At 47.8% G+C, this 14,505-nt stretch overlaps 1 long non-coding RNA gene across 1 annotated transcript in view; it reads right to left on the bottom strand.

The window, feature by feature from the left end:
* LOC132527516 (uncharacterized) overlaps nt 1–12,514 on the bottom strand; it is a 67,349-nt gene extending 54,835 nt beyond the window's left edge. The window contains exon 1 of the long non-coding RNA XR_009543019.1: nt 12,471–12,514. This is a non-coding gene — a long non-coding RNA (uncharacterized LOC132527516). The remainder of the gene's footprint in view (nt 1–12,470) is intronic.
* Nucleotides 12,515–14,505: the final 1,991 nt, after the last annotated feature.

Raw genomic sequence — 14,505 nt, 5'->3', positions numbered from 1 at the left:
CCTTTAGTCAACAGATATTTCCTGAATTCCTCTTCCATGCTAGTCACACGGTGAACAAGATAAATGTGGTCTCTGCAACCAAGGAGTTTACAGCCTGATGCAAGACCAAAAACCAAACACACACACACACACACACACACACACACACACACACATACTCACAGAGCCACAAAAGGCACTTAAAATTTAATGTTCAAGACTTTGTTATTATTGGGTCAAGTTCATTGTACTTGGCTACTGCTTCTGCCTGGGTGAGTTCTGTGCATGAAACCTGTCAACCTTCAGGCAAATAGACGCTGACAGCCGGACAGCCGGCCTTACCTAGGGCAGCACCATCCCTCCTCACCATGCTGCTACAGGGATCCACTGGGGCCCAGGGCTGGAGGTTAACCCTTACTGTGCTGCAAGTGTCTGATTTTTTTTTTTTTTTTTTACACTCAGCGACAACCAAAGGAAAACACTTATGGTACCTCCCCCATCCCACACCATGGTTTCCAAACTTTCCATTCCCTGCAGCAAAACTGGTTAAGAGACTGGACAGGCCACTGTGATAACTTCAAAAATATAAGAGGAGGCCAGGGATCTGTTAATCCTGGGGTAAGAGGGGTCAGGCCAGTGCAGACCAGACATGGGGAGGTGAAAAACTTTGAGAGAAGGTAAAGGGAAGGGCTATTTGTGGAGAGAGAGGGGTTGGGTTGAAGAAGGAGGTATTGGAGGAATGGAGGGCAGTCTTGGAAGCCCATCTTCTGCTGGTCTAGGGAACCAGAGATGAGAGGGAGAAAACCTGGAAATGAACCTGGAAACTAAAATTCCAAAATACACAAAAAGTAACACTGAGGAAGGCAGCCAGCAACACCAACACTCCAGAGACAGATTCATGCCGGATGAAGTGAAAAGAACAGAACAACAAGAAAGACGCTTCAGTATCCTCCAAGAGATGACTGAACATATAATGTTCATTAAAAGAAAACAGCAATTAGGAAATAAAAACCAGCAGAAAGGTGCCATCGCTAAACAACTGAAGAATAATATAATTCAATAAACAGTTTGGGAGAAATGATTATTTGGGAAAATACATACATGTAAAACATCTAATGTAACAAAAATCCAAATATTTTCTATTATCTGAAAAGAGGATGTTCTAAGCTGGCTAAAAGAATAAAATGGTCCAATAAAAGAAAGGAGTAGACTGATAAATTTAACCACAATTTTGTTTTCATTTTTATAGTTAATGGAAAAAATTAAAAGCAAACAAATAAATTAAGAAAATATTGGCCATTCTGTATGTAAGGACACAGGCTCTGAATCCAGACTCCTTAGGTAGGACCTTGGGCAAGTTCATTGACCTCTCCATGCTTCTGTTTCTTCTATAAAATAATAATTGCACCTGCCTCACAGTGGGTCAGGATTAAGCGAGTTACTAAGTTACTACATATAAAGCTCTTAGAACAGTAGTTGACACATGGAAAGCAGTCAATAGCTATTTCTATTTTATTTTGTACCATGTAAGAAATTCAGACACAAACAATTCACAACAGAGAAACCAATAAATAACAATTTAGTGAAAAGTTCAACTTCACTAATAATGAAAGAAAATTAAAACAATTCAAATTTTACCTTTCTAGTTGGTAAAGACTTTAAGATGACAATAGAATATTCCTTCTCTAACCATGGGGGTTATGTTCCAAAAAACCTCCTTGGATGAAAACATTGTGATTAAGGAATTTAGGACTTTATGCAAAGTTAGGGGTAGGAGAGATCAAAACCTTTAGTAAACCTATGTCCTAAAAAGGTTTTATGCCACCTCACCATTAGGATAGCTACTATCAAAACAGAAAATAACAAGTGTTGGCAAAGATATGAAGCAATTAGAACCCTTGGGCACTTTTGGCGGGAATGTAAAATAGTGGAGCCGCTATGGGAAACAGTGTAGTGGTTCCTTAAGAAATTAAAAACAGAATTACTATATGATCCAGCAATTCCACTTTTGGGGATATACCCAAAATAATTGAAAGCAGAGTCTCAGAGAGATATTTATACACCCATGTTCATAGCAGCATTATTCACAATAGCCAAAAGATGAAAGCAACCCAAGAGTCCATCAGTGAATGAATGAATAATCAGAACGTGGTCTATATATAAAATGAAATATTATTCAACTGGAAAGGAAATTCTAATGCATGCTACAACATGGATGAACCTTGAGTATATTATGTTCAGTGAAATAAGCTGCCACAAAAACGTAAGATTCCACTTATAAGAAGTAGTCAAGGGCTTCCCAGGTGGTGCAGTGGTTAAGAATCCACCTGCCAGTGCAGGGGACACATGTTCGAGCCTTGGTCCGAGAAGATCCTACATGCTGCAGAGCAGCTAGGCCCGTGCACCACAACTACTGAGCCTGTGCTCTAGAGCCCGCGAACCACAACTACTGAGCCCGTGCGCCTAGAGCCCGAGCTCCGCAACAAGAAACCTGTGGCACTGCAACGAAGAGTAGCCCCTGCTCGCCACAACTAGAGAAAGCCCACGCGCAGCAACGAAGACCCAACAGAGCCAAAAAGAAAGGAAGAAAGAAAGTCAAGGGACTCCCCTGGCGGTCCAGTGGTTAAGACTCCGTGCTTCCACTGCAGGGGGTGTGGGTTTGATCCCTGGTCAGGGAACTAAGATCTTACATGTTGCGTGGCACAGCCAAAAAAATAAATAAAAGTAAAAAAAATAAAATTAGAAAAGGAAAATAGTCAAAGTTGTAGAGACAGAAAGTAGGATGGTGGTTACCAGGGGCTGGGGAAGTGGGAATGGAGTTGTTGTTTCATGGGTACAGAGCTTGTCATGCAAGATGAAAAGAGTTCTGGAGATGGATGGTGGTGATGGCTGCACAGCAACGTGAATGTACTTAACACTACTGAACTGGACCCTTAAAAATGGTAAAAATGGTAAATTTCATACTATGTGCATTTTACCACAATTTTTTTTTAATTTTAAGATTTGTGTTTTATGTTAAAAAATATTCTTGGGCTTCCCTGGTGGTGCAGTGGTTGAGAATCTGCCTGCCAATGCAGGGGACATGGGTTCGAGCCCTGGTCTGGGAAAATCCCACATGCCGCAGAGCAACTAAGCCCGCGCACCACAGCTACTGAGCCTGCGCGTCTGGAGCCTGTGCTCCGCAACAAGAGAAGGCCGCGACAGCGAGAGGCCCGCGTACCGCGATGAAGAGTGGACCCCGCTCACCGCAACTAGAGAAAGCCCTCACACAGAAACGAAGACCCAACACAGCCAAAAATAAATAAATAAATTCATTAAAAAAAAATCTATATATATCTTTAAAAAATATATTCTTTATTTTTACTAAAATAAACTTATAAAGAGATGATCAATTTTACAAAACTTAGATTGGTAACCTGACTGAACGATGATTAACCCTTCTTTACTGGAGAGCAGCCTCCAAAGGCATCTCTCTCCTGCAGTTTCAATGAAATGTTTGCAAATCAGTTCTAGATTATTACCGCTAAAGGGCCTATGAAGAAGGATTTTGTTTGCACATAGTTCTCCATCCAACACTCAGCGCCTTTCCAATTATCAGTAGGAATATGTAATGTACTGCAATTATGTAATGCAGTTATGAAACAGAGAAAAAGTGTGGTCTAGACAGGATGTGCTATCATCGTCACGGCAGGAAGAGAAACTTGTGCACTGCCCTGGAATAGCTCATGGTCCCAGCCCTGGGATTCTGATTCACTGGAGGGGGTGTGGCCTAGGCACAGATGTGTGGAAAGGGCCTGGCTGGCTCTAATGTGCACCTGTGGAAGGGGTGGGACCAGGGAAGGGAGACTTCGCTTCTACTTGGGCTCCTCCCCCAACTTTCAGCTCAGCCGTAGATGAGGGTTTCCATTTCCTGGGTTTTAATGCCTTCCTTTTGCTATAAAGTGAAAGAGTTGGACTGAAGTGGGGTCTTCATTCCATGGCAAGGCAACACGGTATGTGAGGAAAGAACACAGTCATCTTCCTCACTCTCCCCTTACATCAGTCCTTCCTGCCTTGAAATCTGTGTCCCGTCTGTCCCTACCTGCTCCTTGGTGGCTGTCTTCTTTCAAACGTTCAACACTGCTCACTGAAACAGTTTCAACAGCCTCCCAACTAATTTTCCAGACACCAATCTTGATCCTCCCCAACCCACCCCGACCCTGCCTCTGGTAGCATCCTTCACTGTGGATGAAATTTCTGGCTTCATCACAAGGGTGTGTTTGCTCTGCCTTATACACCATTTTATCAGGTCATCAAGATCTTAGCAATCGCCAGGGAGCAATTTACATTTTTGCAACATGGTTCCCATTATGCTGCTTTCTCCTCCTTTCTTCAGCAAACCCTCTGTGTTTTCCTTTGTATAAGAAATGAGCCAATGGGAGTTCTCTGGTGGTATAGTGGTTAGGATTCAGTACTTTCACTGCTATGGCCCGGGTTCAATCCCTGGTCGGGGAACTGAGATCCCCAAGCAGCGTGGCGAGGCTAAAATAAAAAAGGAAATGAGCCAGGATGTTATGCTGCAGGTTTGCCATTTTGACTTATTCCTCATGATCAGCAGAGTTCTAAAGGAATTCTGCTTTTGCTGGGAGTTGTGTCTCTGTCCACACATCTGGGCATTGGGTGTTGCCTGGGGCCTCAGTCAAAGTGCCTCTCTTGGGATTTCCACCTTGCCCTTGTGGGGCTAAAAAACAAACTTAGAAAGCTCCTTGAAGGCTGGAACTTCGTCTCATTTACCGTTTATTCCCAACCCCTACATAGTACCTGGGATATTTATTGAATGAATGACTCCTCCATCTAAGATAAATATTAGAAAAAGTCCTTTAAAATTCCCCAGGGTCAAAAATGTTAGAAGCACAAAACAAGAACTGAATGTTCTTACTTTTCTCAGTTCCTTCTTGTCATAACCGCTGTCATGTCTCCTCCTCCCACCTCCTCAGCTTCAAAAACCCACAGCAGACTCTTGGGCACGCCTTACCTCGGACTCCATACCCCACAAGCGCCAAATCACATCCAGATGCAACCAAAAGGGACAGCCTAATACTCAGGGATCAACTTTACTTGGCCTCAGACTCCCACAGAACACTTAGCAATTCTCATCACAGAATGGGATGCATATTTTAGTCCAATAATGTTAATATTAGCACTAATTCCTCATCGATCTCTTCATCCACTCAGAAATTCAATGGCTCAATAGCGAGGAGTTTGGAGCAAAGGTAAGTACATGTTAGATGTGGGTAAAGACAACCCACTTCCAATTCTTACTCCCAGGGAGCTTTCTGTACACAAGCAGGGAAGAAAACTCCAGAACTAAATAGGGTCAGGAGGTCCATCTTAGGAATTTTAAGATTGAGAAAGGGATTTAAAAAAAAAAAAAAAGAGAAAGGGATTTGCCTGTATCTTGATGATGTGAAAACCATATCAAAATATCATCTGTCACTTAGAACGGAGATAGCCCCAAGTCCTGGGCGGCAGGTGCCTGGGAGGGGGTAACTAGTGCACACCCAGAGACTTGGTGCTGTTTATATTTGGCCTTGAAAACCTTCAGAACCAACCTTCCTCAGGGTTTTCTGTGAAGGTAAAAAGTCTCCTCAACTCCCAAATGGCACCTAAAGGAGATGTGTCCTTGCCCCACTTGCTCCAGGTGAGGAAAGGATCTCGTGAAGAACACCCCAGTGAACAAACAGCAAGGCCCGGCCCCTTGCCTGCCTCTCACCCTGTCCTGGGCCTTCCTCACTGCACACCGCCCTCCAGCTGTGCAGCCCAGACACACCCAGCTGAGGCTCCTGCTTGGTTTGAAGGTCATCCAGAGTTGAATACCAGCCCAGAATTTCAGCTTCCTGTCCAGGAAAACAAGGTACATAATTTTTTTTTTAATTTTAAACTATTAGAATTTCAGATTTCCATTTTCATTTGCTTACTTTCTAATTGTTCCATTGTTTGGAAGACAGAAATTTTCAGTCCCTGCCTCTGTTAAGTCTTTATTTTTTTTCTTCTTTTTTAAAATGGAGATATAATTTATGTATAGTGAAATGTTCAAATCCTTTTTTTGATTTTTTTGGTTTTTTTTGCGGTACGCGGGCCTCTCACTGTTGTGGCCTCTCCCGTTGCGGAGCACAGGCTCCAGACGCGCAGGCCCAGCGGCCATGGCTCACGGGCCCAGCCGCTCCGCGGCATGTGGGATCTTCCCGGACCGGGGCACGAACCCGCGTCCCCTGCATCGGCAGGCGGACTCTCAACCACTGCACCACCAGGGAAGCCCTCAAATCCTTTTTTAAAAATTTATTTATTTTTGGCTGCGTTGGGTCTTCATTGCTACGCATGGGCTTTCTCTAGTTATGGTGAGTAGGGGCTATTCTTCGTTGCGGTGCGCGGGCTTCTCACTGCGGTGGCTTCTCTTATTTCGGAGCATGGGCTCTAGGTGTGCAGGCTTCAGTAGTTGTGGCACGCAGGCTCAGTAGTTGTGGCTTGCAGGCTCTAGAGCTCAGCCTCAGTAGTTGCGGCACACGGGCTCAGTTGCTCTGCAGCATGTGGGATCTTCCCGGAACAGGGCTCGAACCCATGTCCCCTGCATTGGCAGGCGGATTCTTAACCACTGTGCAACCAGGGAAGCCCAAGTCTCTATTTTTAAAAAAATATTTATTTATTTATTTACCCATTTGGTTACGCTGGGTCTTAGTTGCAGGAGGTGGGCTCCTCAGTTGTGGCTCACTGGCTCCTCACTTGCGGTAGGCAGGCGCCTTAGTTGCAGCTCGCCAGCTCCTTATTTGTGGCATGCGAACTCTTAGTTGCTGCATGCATGTGGGAATCTAGTTCCCGGACCAGGGACTGAACCCCGGGCCCCCTGCATTGGGAGTGTGGAGTCTTAACCACTGTGCCACCAGGGAAGCCCCCTCTTTTCTTTTTAAAATTAATTAATCTTGGCTGTGTTGGGTCTTCGTTGCTGTGCACGGGCTTTCTCTAGTTGCGGCGAGCGGGGGCTACTCTTCGTTGCAGTGCGTGGGGTCCTCATTGTGGTGGCTTCTCTTTGTTGCGGAGGATGGCCTCTAGGCACATGGGCTTCAGTAGTTGTGGCTCATGGGCTCTAGAGCCCAGGCTCAGTAGTTGTGGCGCACGGGCTTAGTTGCTCCGTGGCACGTGGGATCTTCCTGGACCAGGGCTCGAACCCGTGTTCTTAACCACTGCACCACCAGGGAAGTCCCTCATGTGATTCTTTTATCAAGTGAGAGATTCCTTCACAATTTGAAAAATTTCACTCTGTTTGTATGTAGAATGTTTTGGAACTCATGTTATGACGTCAGTTCAATAAATTAAATGGCTGATTCCATGATGGGGAGGATAGATCTCTGCAGAAAAGTTTCTTCCTCCACCTCCCACCTCCAACCCCTACTCCTCAGACCAGGGTTTTCATGAAGCACAAGCCTCACTCCAGGTGGGAGCCCTGCTGAGGCTGGAGGAAAGCCTCCAGAAGGTGACTAATACACTGCATTTGGCCCCTGGTTGTGGGCAGTGGCAAGTGGACAGGCAAAGTTTGAAGGCTATTTTCCAGAGACATGATGTGAACTTCAAGCCTCAGCTGACGGTCACGTGGTTGTGTGGTGGTGGCAGACTATTTATTTCATGAATGGAAGGACTCAGGCAGTGCAGAGGATGACATGGGCCATGTTGTCTGTATCACTATTGCCCTCGGGTCAGGGGGCAGGTCATTATGAAGCCCTTGCCAGTGGGTTCCCTGGAGTCTAGGTGAGAGACACATGAGATGTCCCACACCCATGGATGTGTCATAGATGGGAGTATAGTTTACAGCATGATGCTTAAAATTATCGAAAATATCACTTTTGACACCCTAAATGGGACACAGTGGTCTGTTTCAGGAGCACAGTGGCAGAATCTAGCACTTGTGTGAGCCTCCTTTGATTAAAACATTATCAGCCCCCTCCCACCCCGACCTCTGATCACCCCCCCCACACACACACACAGGGTGGTTCTGGGTCCTAGGCAGGCATTAAGAGTCTGCTGTTTGTACTCAGCTCCACCCATGGCTGAAGAGCTGTGAAGTTCACGGTGGAAGATCTCCAAGAGGGCGGTCTTCGCTGCCCCTGTGATTCAGCGGGCATGATAAGTTAACCAGCCATCTACCAGTTCTGGTTTCCTAGTATGTATATGATTTAGAATTAGAAGCACATAAAAAATAGCCTTATTACTGGGACCTCTGCCTCTAATTCCACTTTGCCTTCATATAATTCTTTATAGCATTATGCAAATCTAATCATGCCCAGACTCAATTTTTAAAAACACTTTCCAGAACCTACTGGATAAGACCCAAACCCCTCGGCATGGCAGGCAAGTCCCTTCAAGAAAGCCTGTCCAATCTCATGAAAGCATTTTGTAGAGGACACTTTTGGCATCACAAAACGGCCATCCCTACTTCCTTGCTGGCAAAGCTTTTCAAATTTTATTTATTTATTGTTTCAGTGCTGCCCTCCCATATATTCAGAGAAGACGGTCCCTTCACGGCCGAAAGAGATATATTACTATGATTGCTTTAAATCAGCCACACCATTTCCATTCCTTTTCCCATGATGGATTTAGGAGTGGGGCTCTGGGCCCAGTGAGACATGGGGGGGGGTGTTAGTGGGGAGTTGGCGGGGGTACTTCTGGGAAAAGCTTTCTACCTCTGTACATTGCTGTGGAGGATGTGGGATGTGGTGTCTGCAGCTGAGGCAGCCAACCAAAGTCTATGAGACTGAGTCCTGACACACTGAGGATGGGAGAGCAGAAAGTTGGAAAGAAGCTGGTCCCTGATGACATCATAAAGCCACCAAATTAACCAAGAACTTTTCTTTCCCAGGAAACTTCTTCATCCAGAACTTTTTTTTTTCTTCTGTTTTTTTTTTTCATTTGTTTGTTTAAGCCTTTTCTGGTACTTGCAGCCACAAGCATTCTCACTGATAAACCTGCCCAACATCATCTTTTATAATTCACCTTTCCTTCTACTTAAATCCTGCGGCAGTCTCTCTCACACCTTCACATTCTACACACTCTCATCTCAGTTTTTGGTTCTGTCATGTAAATTCTTCTTGGAGTTTTCCCCAGGTGCTGCCCTATGACCGCTTCACTTTGTGACCCCTCCTTCCCTCCCTCAGTCTCAGCAGCCCCGAGGTCCCCAGCTCTAACTTCCTTGCGCTGGATCTTTGGGGGAGGGTGGGGATTTGGACTTTAACAGAGATTCCAACACTACAGGTTTCCTTTGGAGACTCCTGAAGGCCCAGGTCGAGTTTAGCCCTGCACTGAGGGCTAGAACTTGAGTAACGTATGGACCCTTTTGGAAGACATACAATTCTCATGGACTTGACCTAAATTATTTTTATAACAAATGTGTGCAAACACAGCTAACTATGAACTCTTCGTGCTTCAGTACTTAAGCAGTCATAAACCCAAAACAAAGTTGCAATAAGTACAAAGAAAAGTGGAAAGACAATTTAAACTAAAAGTAATTTGATGTGATGAATAGTGTCGTTTTTTCTGAAATGAAGTTGGTGCTGGCAACGTGAACACATAATACCTAACTGGCTCTTTTGAAGTTGACACAATATTCCACTGTGTGCCCAGCATGATTCAGTTCTCCCCCTACTTGTGTCTGTTCAAATAATCAAGAAATCTTTGTCAGTACGTGTCCCCTGGACTTCACTTGGTACGAACGTAAGCCAGACAATTAAAGAAGTGCTAACTTGACCACAAGTAGGTAAACACACAACACAAATGCAGGCACTCACATGCAGGTCCCTAGATCAGTTACACAGGATCCAGAACATGCTTAAAATACTTTCCAAAAAATTACCAATGAAACAAAAACATGGAATTTAATAACTTTCACAGAGCATTCATGGAACCTCAGTTTGAGAAACACTATCCTAGCACTGACCTTGACTTCTGGTGTGACCTTGGGCGAACTGTTAGCCATCGTTCAATCTCTGTACATTGTGTACAAACAAGAATAATTTGGACCACTACTATTCTTGGGAGATGAAGGAAGTTAGAGGAGTTAAGGACAATGTCCCAAGATCTTCAAGGACTTTAAAGGAAGGGGTGAGGATTTATGACAGATCCCTAGAGTTGGACAAATAATGATAGCTCAGACACTCCAGTCCAGCTTTGACTTTGGAGTCAGAAGGACTTGTGTTTGAACTCCAGATCTGCCAATTGCTGTGTATGTGTCTGTGGGCAAGTTACTTGATTTCTCTGACCCTCAGTTTCTGCCCCTGTAAAAGTGGAAGTATCTCAAAATACTGCTGCCAGAGCTGCAGTGAGGGCCAAATGCGATGACTTGGGCAAGTGCTGAGGGCAGAGCCTGGCACCTAGTCAGCAGCCTTTATCAGGAAGAGGCCAAAGGTTGCTGAGAATGCCACAGGCTTTGGCAAAGAATGATAGAAAAGAGAAAGTGAAGATTCTAAGATTCTGTCCATAAATAACAGTATTTCTGTTATGTGACTGTCAGCGTATTTCACACTAATGAGCCCCGCAGCTACCCTAAGCTTCCGCTCAGCCTTTCTCTTTTCTCCCTCCCTGGCTGCCTCTCCAGAGCTCTGCCCGCCCCGGTTCCACGTCCAGGCTTGAAGCTCCTTCCCTCCAGGTTTTCACTTTCTCCAGTAATTATCGTAGTGTTGGTCACCTGTGCAGCGAGCGCCCCCCAGTGGTCTTTCTGTTCATTACAGGGACCGTGGGGCCTACAAAAGACTGAAGAAAGGCGCGGTTTCCAAGGGGGCAGGACTCAAGCGGCTCAGGCCTTTGCCTAGTCCAGCCACTCAGGAAGCCGTTCTGGATCTCCCTCCTAGCCCCCGCCCCCTTTCGGAAGAGAGAGGCGGATAGAAGTCCTGGGTGGAAAGCAGTAACTTGCCACAAATCTAAAGCAAGTTACAACCTCTCCGGGCCTGATTCCCTTTTTTTTTTTTTTTTTTTTTTTTTTGCGGTACGCGGGCCTCTCACTGTTGTGGCCTCTCCCGTTGCGGAGCACAGGCTCCGGACGCGCAGGCTCAGCGGCCATGGCTCACGGGCCCAGCCGCTCCGCGGCATATGGGATCTTCCCGGACCGGGGCACGAACCCGTGTCCCCTGCATCGGCAGGCGGACTCTCAACCACTGCGCCACCAGGGAAGCCCCTGATTCCCTTTTTAAGAAGAGCCCTGCCCCATCCACCTCAGAGGCCCCAAGGAAACAACCAAATGATAGGTGAAAACACCGGGAGAGAACCGAGCATGTGCTTTTCTGTAGGATCTCACCATTTCATCACGGCTTTGCTGGTTGGAGGGCGGGGGCGGGGGTGGGGGGAAAACCCCGGGCGGATGTGGACGAGATAAAGGGGGAATGAACTCCTCCATCCTGAGCCATTGCTCTGCACTGTGTATCCAACGTGCTGCTGCCAGAAACCACTTTTAAAATAACACCCATCTAATCATGCGTTTCCCAGCTCAAAGGCCCAAGGCCCTTCCTCCTCACCTTCAGAATAAATGAAACTACTAATGAGATTACCCCACCTCACTCTGCCTCTCTGGGGTTAACACATACAGGCTCTGTTTTCCAGCCACAGCTGCGTTTTCACATAACCATGTTTACGGCTCCCTGCTATTAGCCAGGAATGGCCTTGCTTCCTTTCTGCAAATCTTTGTCTGACTTAAAACCCAGTTCCAGCTCCAACTCTTCCATGATGCTGTCCTTGATCTTGCCTCGCCCCCACTCAGGAGGACCTGGCCTGCCCCTCCTCTGGGTTCCCACAGCCTCTTCCAGCTCTGACTATAGTATGGGTAAGGCTGTCTTCTCTGATTATATACATATACAAACACATATACACATACACATGTGTATTTATACATATACATATATACATACATATTTATACACACATATACATATACATGCCTTGCTCCCCCTCTAGACTGTAAATGCCCAGAGTGGGTTGTGTTCCTGTATGTATCCTTCATAGCTCTTACTGTCAGAACCCTGCCCTGCACAAACCCTTCATAACTGTGGAATGAATTGGGACATGGAACTCAGGGACCCAAGTGACACATGAGAAAGCCACAGATGGAGATCATGTTAGTGGGGTTTGGATGGTTGTTTCCATCAATGGGGCCTGTATGCCATCTCACATTATCATCCCAGCAGACCCCCGGGGGTCTATTAGCGCCATCTTTTGGTACTTTGCTTCCTCTCATGTGAGGCCTCGTTACTGCTCCCTCCTGGCCCTACTTTCTCCAAGCCTAATCAGTCCCCTTTGGCTTTGGGAAGCATATTTTCCAAATCAAGAATTGGAGTACATTGTCTGACAATGATATTTGTACTTCAGAGGTGACAGGTCAGAATATGTTTGAATTGGGATTGTTCTGGAAAACTGAGGGTGCCTTTTGGCCTTGGGTACTTCCTATGCTTTGGTACAACTTGCGGGGGGGGGGCACTCACCAACTAGGAAACCGGTATTCTGGTTCTCCCCGGAGTGCAAAACCCTGATGGAAGAAATGAATTGTTAAGGACGCAGAAGGAGACCTCTTAAGGACCACTGTTAATCTCTTCTCCCACCTCCTGTCTGTTTGTCCCTCTTGCCTGGATTCTCCCCCTCAGCAGGACCTAATGCCTGCTGCCTAAGCTCTCAGCCACAGCCAGCCGCTGCTGCTTTCTCCCGCGCTGCTTCCCTTCATCTCCCTTTGTCTAGGGTCTTTGTCTGCGGTCTCCCTGCGGTTCACAGTCCTCCGCCTCCCCTCCCTTTCTCCCTGGCCTTGCTGCTCCCTCCCTCTCTGCGGGGGCCGGGAGGCTCGGCGAGGGGAGCGGGCTGGGTTGCCATGGTCACGTCGAAGCCCGCCGCAGCTGGCCAGGGCAGCTGCTCCCGGGGCTCCGGATGGGCGGACAAAGCCAGGCGGCCTTGGCAGCCCCAGAGCCGGAACCCTAAAGGCCTGAGACTGGGGGGACTGGGTCCCAGGATAACCCTGAGCTGGAGGTGAGAGGGAGAAAGCGAGAGCGGGAACAGGGAGGGCAGGAGTGGGGAGTGGAGTTGGGCCCTCCCCTCTTGGGGAGGGACCGGGCGGTCCAGGCTGGAGGTGTGGTGGGAGGAGGGGAGTGTACCTGAGCCAGAGGGGTGGGGAGGAGGGAAAGGATGGGGAATAGAGTTGGGGGCCGTGGTGTGGCAGATGGGCCGAGGACTAGGATGTATCCAAGTAACCAACCAAGAGGTCTGGGGCCTCTGTGTCCTGCCTTCAGAAGCAGGTTTGCTTCAATCTCTGGAGTTGGGGCCTCTGTCTCCCCTGGTCTGTCCCTCCCCTTCTCAGCCCTAACTCTTCTCTTCTCCCCAGTCCCTTCGTTTCAATCCCCGTGCCTCCGTCTTCCTCTTCTCCCATCTCTGGGTTTCATTCCAACCGCTTCTTCTCCCCTTTGTCCTTGTTTGGCATCCCCTTGAGGCCCTTCTCTTTCCTGCCCTCCTCTCTGAGTGTCCCCCCACCCTTTCCCCATCGTCTCCACTCCAGTTCACTTGCTCACCCAGCCCTTTTCCCCAAACTCCACACTTCCCACCTTTTGCCGTGTGCCCTCTCATCCCTTTCCTCTGTCTGATCCCCAGTACCCCTCTGCCTCAGCCTCAGTTTATCTCCTGCCTCTCTGAGTTCCATCACCATGGCCCCATCTCTTTCCATCCCCCAGGCTGCCCACAGCTGAGCTCTGCCTCGTCTTCCTCCCTGTGCTGTATCATCTCTTCCTCCTCCTGCTCCTGGGCCTCAGTTTCCCATGTGGACTTGGTGGTATCAAGGCCCAACTCACACCCAGGGCCTTGTCCACCCCCTCACTCTGCCCCCCACCCCCCAGTGGATTCTCACTCTCCCCAGCTGCTGACTCAGAGGCAGCTGCATCTCCCAGGAAGGGGACAGCAGCTTGTGTGGGGGACCCATCTGGCCCATCCTCTCTCTCACTGGTCCTGCTGGGCTTCCCTGTAGTGTCCCAGTAGTCTGCAGGCTAGATGCTGCTCTCTTCTACATGCCTCTCCTCACATTTTTTCAGCTGTTCCTCCTCCTCTTTCCTGGGCAGCAGAAGGCCATTGGCTTGAAGGGGAGGGAAGCCCTGAATTGGAAGACACGGATGGGGGAGGGGTAGAGGGTCCTTTGGGGGCTCAGGAGGACATGGGGGCCTCTGGAGCTGTGAGTGATTCAGGAGATGTGGGATGGGCTCTGGGGACCACGGATGGGTGGCTGGATACACTAGGTCTTTGGTACTACTCTGGGGGCCCCTGAATGGCTGGGATTTCCCTCTCTGGCCCCTGAGAGTCTCGGCTCAGAGCCTGGCATTCCAGCCGGCTCCAGCCCCCTTTCCGCTGTCACTTGACTCCACAGGGCCCCAGCCCTGCATCCCTCCCACTCCTCCAGCTCTGGGCTGGGTTGAGGTGGGCATCACCGACTAGGAATTTCTCCTGGGGGAGAAGAGGGAGCAAGGGTTTCAGGAGTCTATGGTTTCTTAT

Source organism: Lagenorhynchus albirostris, chromosome 10, assembly GCF_949774975.1.
Source record: "Lagenorhynchus albirostris chromosome 10, mLagAlb1.1, whole genome shotgun sequence".
NCBI lineage: Eukaryota > Metazoa > Chordata > Mammalia > Artiodactyla > Delphinidae > Lagenorhynchus > Lagenorhynchus albirostris.
Note: the sequence above shows the minus strand (reverse complement) of the source record. Positions and strands in the feature narration are given on the sequence as shown.